This window comes from Eriocheir sinensis, chromosome 29, assembly GCF_024679095.1.
Source record: "Eriocheir sinensis breed Jianghai 21 chromosome 29, ASM2467909v1, whole genome shotgun sequence".
NCBI lineage: Eukaryota > Metazoa > Arthropoda > Malacostraca > Decapoda > Varunidae > Eriocheir > Eriocheir sinensis.
Genome location: NC_066537.1, coordinates 9,209,499 through 9,215,739, shown reverse-complemented (window position 1 = coordinate 9,215,739; position 6,241 = coordinate 9,209,499).

Here is a 6,241-nt window from a genome sequence, read left to right as displayed (position 1 = left end):
CCAATTTTATAATGCAAGAGTTACAGCCGGTTTGTCGACTCTCTCACCCTTCTCTTTAACTGTTATACTTCACACACACACACACACACACACACACAGTAACAGGTTTTGGGATGATGCCACGGAAAGGTTGGCGGCAAAGGTTGGGGAGATGAAAAAAAAGGGGCTAAGGGAGGGGGTGAGGGAAATGGGGAGTGGATGGGAATGGTGGGGAGGAAGATGGCGTAAGAAAGTAGAAGGGGAGACAGGGGAATGACCATGGTGGGGATGAGTGGTGGGGAAGAGGTGGTGATGGTGGTGGTGGTGGTGTTGTTGTTGTTGTTGTTAGTGGTGGTGGTGTTGTTGGTGATGGTGGTGATGGTGGTGGTGGTGGCGGTGATGGAGGTGTTAGTGGCGGTGGTGGTGGTGGAGAAAGTATATTGATGTAAAGTTGCAGATTAATAACTGGACAAACAGACAGACACAGACAGGCAGTGCACAGACAGAAAGACAGGTAGAGGGGAAACAAGCATAAACAGACAGAGATTAACAAGCAGATAGAAATATAGACACACAGAGGTGACAGGAAAAGACAGAAATAGACAGACACACAAGCAGACGCAGAAAGAAAGACAGACAGAGAAACAGACAGACAGATGGATAGGTAAAGAAAGGTCGAAGCAAGGAAAGTAATGACAGACAGACAGACGGACAAATAAGAAGACACAAATTGAAACACATTAAGACAGACAGGCATAGATAAGGAAATGGAAATGCAGACAGCTGAACAGACAGGAACACACGCAAATTGACAGACAGGAAGTGACATGCAGGTAGAAAAACGAGACAGCTGTGAAAGAAAGAAGGAAAAATAAAATAAAAAGATAATTATCCAGTCTCTTTAAACGAACTCTATGACCAGACTGACAGACATTTAAGACATGCAGACTGAAAAACAAGACAGCTGTGAAGGAGAGGAGAAAAAATAAAAAAAATAAAAAGATAATTACCCAGTCTCTTTAAACGAACCAATGACCAGAAAGACAGACAGACAGACGGTTAAAGATAGACAGCAAAATAGACGAGCAAATAGACATAAATGCAACCAAGATACAGACTTAGACAAACAGGAAGTGGAAGACGGGACGCTAGACTGACAGGCAAACACACAGACAGACAGACAGACGGTTAAAAATAGACAGCAATGAAAGACAAGCAAATAGACAGAAATACAAACAAAATACACTTAGACAAACAGGAAGTGGAAGACGGGACGCAAGACTGACAGGCAAACACACAGACAGACAGACAGACAGACGGTTAAAGATAGACAGCAATGAAAGACAGCAAATAGACAGAAATGCAACCAAGATACTTAGATAAACAGGAATTGGAAGACGGGACGCAAGACTGACAGGCAAACACACAGACAGACAAACAGACAGACAGACGGGGATATGCTACAAAATCGATACCAAACGCGCACCACCACCACCACCACCAGTACCTTTGCGTCCTATTACTAACCTACACCACTACCTGCACCACCACCACCACCACCACGACCTCACCACTCCTCCTCCTCCTCCTACTACTACTACTACTACTACCATAACCTACCACTACCATTTTCAAAACCTCCTCATGCTGCTACCACACTAATCTACACTACTATCATCACCACCACCACTACTACTACTACTACTACTACTACAACTACTACCATTAACCTTGACCACCATTTTCTTCATCCATCAACATCATAACAACAGCCCACCACCACCACCACAACTACTACTACTACTACTACTACTGCTACTACTACTAACCCACACCAAGCAACGCCCCTTCAACGCCGTGATATTGAAAGCCGGCAACAACCGGCTACTAGGGCAGAGAGAGAGAGAGAGAGAGAGAGAGAGAGAGAGAGAGGGGGGGGAATAGGGGAGAGAAGGGGGGGGGTAAAAGCCACCGGCAACTAGATGTAAGGGAGGAAGAAGAGGAGGAGGAGGAGAAGGAGGGTAGGAGGAGGAGGAGGGTTAAGGAAACGGAGCAACAGAAGAGGGGGAGAGGAAGGGAGAAGAAGGGGAAGGCAGCAGAAGGAGGAGGAGAGGAGGAGGAGGAGGAGAAGGCCTTTCTCTCCCTCCTCTTGCGCCCCTCCCTTTGCGCAGTGACGTCACAGAGGTCATGGAGGACGAGCCGGAGGAAGAGGAGGAGGAGGAGGAGGAGGAGGCGGCTTTTAGGCACAGAGGAAGAGGAGGAGGAGGGGAGGAAGAAGAGGAGGAGGAGGAGAGAATGCGTAACACAATGTGAGGTTTTGCAATTCGACCGTGGAGTAGGAAGAAGAGGAGGAGGAGGAGGAGGGGGCAATGAGGACGAATAACATGAAGGGCAGTGGAGAAGGAGGAAGAGAAGGAGGAGGAAGAAGAGGAGGAGGAGGAGGAGAGGGCAATGAGAACGAATAACATGGAAAGCGGAGGAGAAAGAAGAAGAAGAAGAAGAAGAGGAGGAGGAGGAGGAGGAGGAGGAGGAGGAGAGATAAGAATATCAAAACAACAACAACAACAAAAACAAACATTACCAAACACACACACACACACACACACACACACACACACACCTATTTCAATGTCACACACACACACGCACACACACACACACTGGCATCTGTTCATACACTTATAGATTGAAGAGAGAGAGAGAGAGAGAGAGAGAGAGAGAGAGAGAGAGAGAGAGAGAGAGAGAGAGAGAGAGAGAGAGAGAGAGAGAGAGAGAGAGAGACAGGGGTGATAGGGTCCACAGGGCGTCTGAATTCTGACGTAACACTCCCTCCCTCTCTCTCCCTCCCTCCCTTCATAATCCTGTCTTCCTCCACGACACACACACACACACACACACACACAGTAAGCAACAAGAACCTAATAATAATATACAACATGAAACACATATTATTATCATTATTATCCATATCATTGTTATTGTTATTATTATTGTTATTATTGTTATTATTATTATTATTATCATTGTTGTTATTTGTTATTATCGTCAATTTCAAAACCTTCCTTCGTCTTTAACGTTACCAGTTTATCGATTTTTCCTCTAGGTTGATGTGTGTGTGTGTGTGTGTGTGTGTGTGTGTGTGTGTGTGTGCTGTACGATATGTTTTCCCATGCGCGCCCCCCTATGGCCCCCCTCTTCCCCCTCCTCCCCCCCTTCCACACCACACCCGTGCACACACACACACATACACACACACACACACATCAGGTTTGCCGTGTGAAAATATTTGTGTATGTGCAAGAGAGAGAGAGAGAGAGAGAGAGAGAGAGATTATAGACATGAAACCATTACTTATCCGCTACTTAGATATATACTTCCTCCTCCTCCTCCTCTTCCTGCTCCTCCACCCACAACCACACCCGCGCATTCCCCATCACCCCTCTTCCACTCCCCCTTTCATCACCACCACCACCACCACCTTCAGCGACAGTGGTGCCAAGTTGGAAGTGGCGCCGCGGTGGTGGACGGCGAGATCCGGCAACACTGGATATTAACGAAGGGGGGTGGAGAGAGAGAGAGAGAGTGAGAGAGTAGTAGACGTTGTAGCATATGATTTAATAGTTATAACCTTTACTACAACTACTACTACTACTACTACACACACACACACACACACACACACACACACCTGCTGAAGGACAAACTACTTAGCAAAGAGTTAAAAATAAAATCACTCCAATTAGCATCAAGCATTAGAGGCAATATCGTGTGTTGGTGGGCGATAGCAGAGAGGAGGAGGAGGAGGAGGAAGAGGAGGTAAGCAGGTGATAATAATTGGCTGTTTGTTTGATGAGGTAACGTGTTTGAATTGGTCTAAGCCATCATGCATTCTTCCTAACTTGTTTTATTGGTACTTTTTTTATTAAAGGTCTAGACACCTCCTGTTTAAATGCCAACCTGTTTTAACATTGGTCTGCCTTCCTTTGTTTTGGTTCGGTTCGTCAAGGTTGGGTTAGTCGGGTCCTCATCAGAAGCCTTGTCAAAACATCACTAGGCTCATAAAACTACCCATGGAAATACTACCCTTAACAACCTCTACGAAAAGCCTATATTCTCAAACATTTAGGGACTTGTCAAAACATCACTAGGCTCATAAAACTACCCCCATGGAAATACTACCCTTAACAACCTCTACGAAAAGCCAATATTCTCAAACATTTAGGGGCTTGTCAAAACATCACTAGGCTCATAAAACTAACCCCATGGAAATACTACTAACACAACAACCTCTACGAAAGCCAATATTCTCAAACATTTAGGGGCTTGTCAAAACATTACTAGGCTCATCAGTTTTATTTGTTATTGTAATCTGCAGCCTTCCACAAATTCAAGGGCCAATGTGACGGAGATGAGCACTGAGACCACGCGTAGCTATAGCTTAGTCCTACATCTTAATCTTTACTTCCTTCCTTGTTGTTTTTTATAGTAACCCGTTCAAGAAAATCACAATAAAGTCTACGGTTATTTTACGCACACTTCAAATACTCATATCCAATCCTTTCCTTTATCTTTCTACCTCTCCTCCTTTTCTCTTCTTTCTCCCTTCTTTCTCCCTTCTGTTCCCTTTCTCTTTTATGAGCCTGGTGATGGTTTGACAAGGCTTCTGCGCCGTCAACTTGAAAAACACTCGTGAGAACCCAACTACCCTCCTTTGTGGCTTTGGGAAATAGATGTTGTGGAGGGTCGAAAACGTGTGAGAATTCAAGCCTAAAGGGGCTATTACACTAGGTATATTTTCCGTGGATCGTCAGTCAAACCACAATTTCCGCTAGCGTGGTTCTCAATTGTTTGTTGTTATTGCTGCTGATGATGATGATGAGTAATACCGTCGTCCTTCAGTGAAATCTACCGTAGCTTTGGAAGATCGTGGACACGTCAGAAAACCACGCAAATATGAGAACCACGCCAGCGGATATCGTGGTTTGACTGAAGACCCACTGAAAATTTGCCCAGTGTGATAGCCCCTTAAGTTACAGAGATGGAGATGAGACGCCGAAGCTACGCCACAACATCGCTTCCAACACCATTAACACTTCTCTTCTTTCATTCCTGACGGTTAGAAGACGCTAAAAAGGGAGACTGAGAAGGAACGAGGAAAAGAGAAACTGTGATGAAGGAGGAAAACTGGGAAGGAAGAGGGAGAAGGAGAGAGGAAAGGGATGAAGGAAAGAAAGGAAGGAAAAGAGGAAAGGAAAAGAAAGGTGAGGAAAGGAAAGAGGAAAACTGGGAAGGAAGAGAGGGAGAGGGAAAGCGCGAGAGAGGAAAGGGACAGTGCAGGGAATGAAGGAAAGAGAGAAAATGTGATGAAGGAGGAAAAGTGGGAAGGAAAAGAGAGGGAGAGGGAAAGGGTGAGAGGAAAGGAGCAAAAAAGAAAAGGGAGGAAAAGTGGGGAGGAAAAGAGAGGGAGAAGGAAAGGGCGGAAGAGGAAAGGGACAGTGTAGGGAATGAAGGAAAGAGAGAAAATGTGATGAAGGAGGAAAAGTGGGAAGGAAAAGAGAGGGAGACGGAAAGGGCGCAAGAGGAAAGTAGTAAAAAAGAAAAGGGAGTAAGAAATGGTCGAGTTGGTCAGGGATAACTAAGAGAAAGGGGAGGAAGCAGAAATGGGTGAGTGGTCAAGGATAAGTAATAGAAAACGAAACCCAGTATCATATTCAATCCCTTTCCCTCTTTGAAGTTCTTTATTACTTCGAGTGTTCTTCTTTACTGATGGCGACCTTGCAATGATTCTTTTTCATCCTACATTTAAACGGAATTGCCGGAATCTAATTTGTTAAGGATGCAATTAGTTGGTTTTGAATGAGAGAGAGAGAGAGAGAGAGAGAGAGAGAGAGAGAGGAGGCTACTAATGACAAGGCAGAAATGTAACCAACCAAGAATGAAGGAGGAGGAGGAGGAGGAGGAGGAGGAGGAGGAGGAGGTGATGTTTGGCGGTAATGAAGAAAGAGAATTGGAGGTGATTCAAAATTTCCAACAAGCCTTTTATTAGCCATTGATAGAAGGTGATTCAGAGAGGAGGAGGAGGAGGAGGAGGAGGAGGAGGAGGAGGAGGAGGGGAGGAAGAGGAGGAGGAGGAGGAGCGTGATGAGATGGACAGATGATGAAGAGAGAGAGAGAGAGAGAGAGAGAGAGAGAGAGAGAGAGAGAGAGAGAGAGAGAGAGAGAGAGAGAGAAGGGAGGGAGGGAGGGAGAGAGGGAGAGAAGA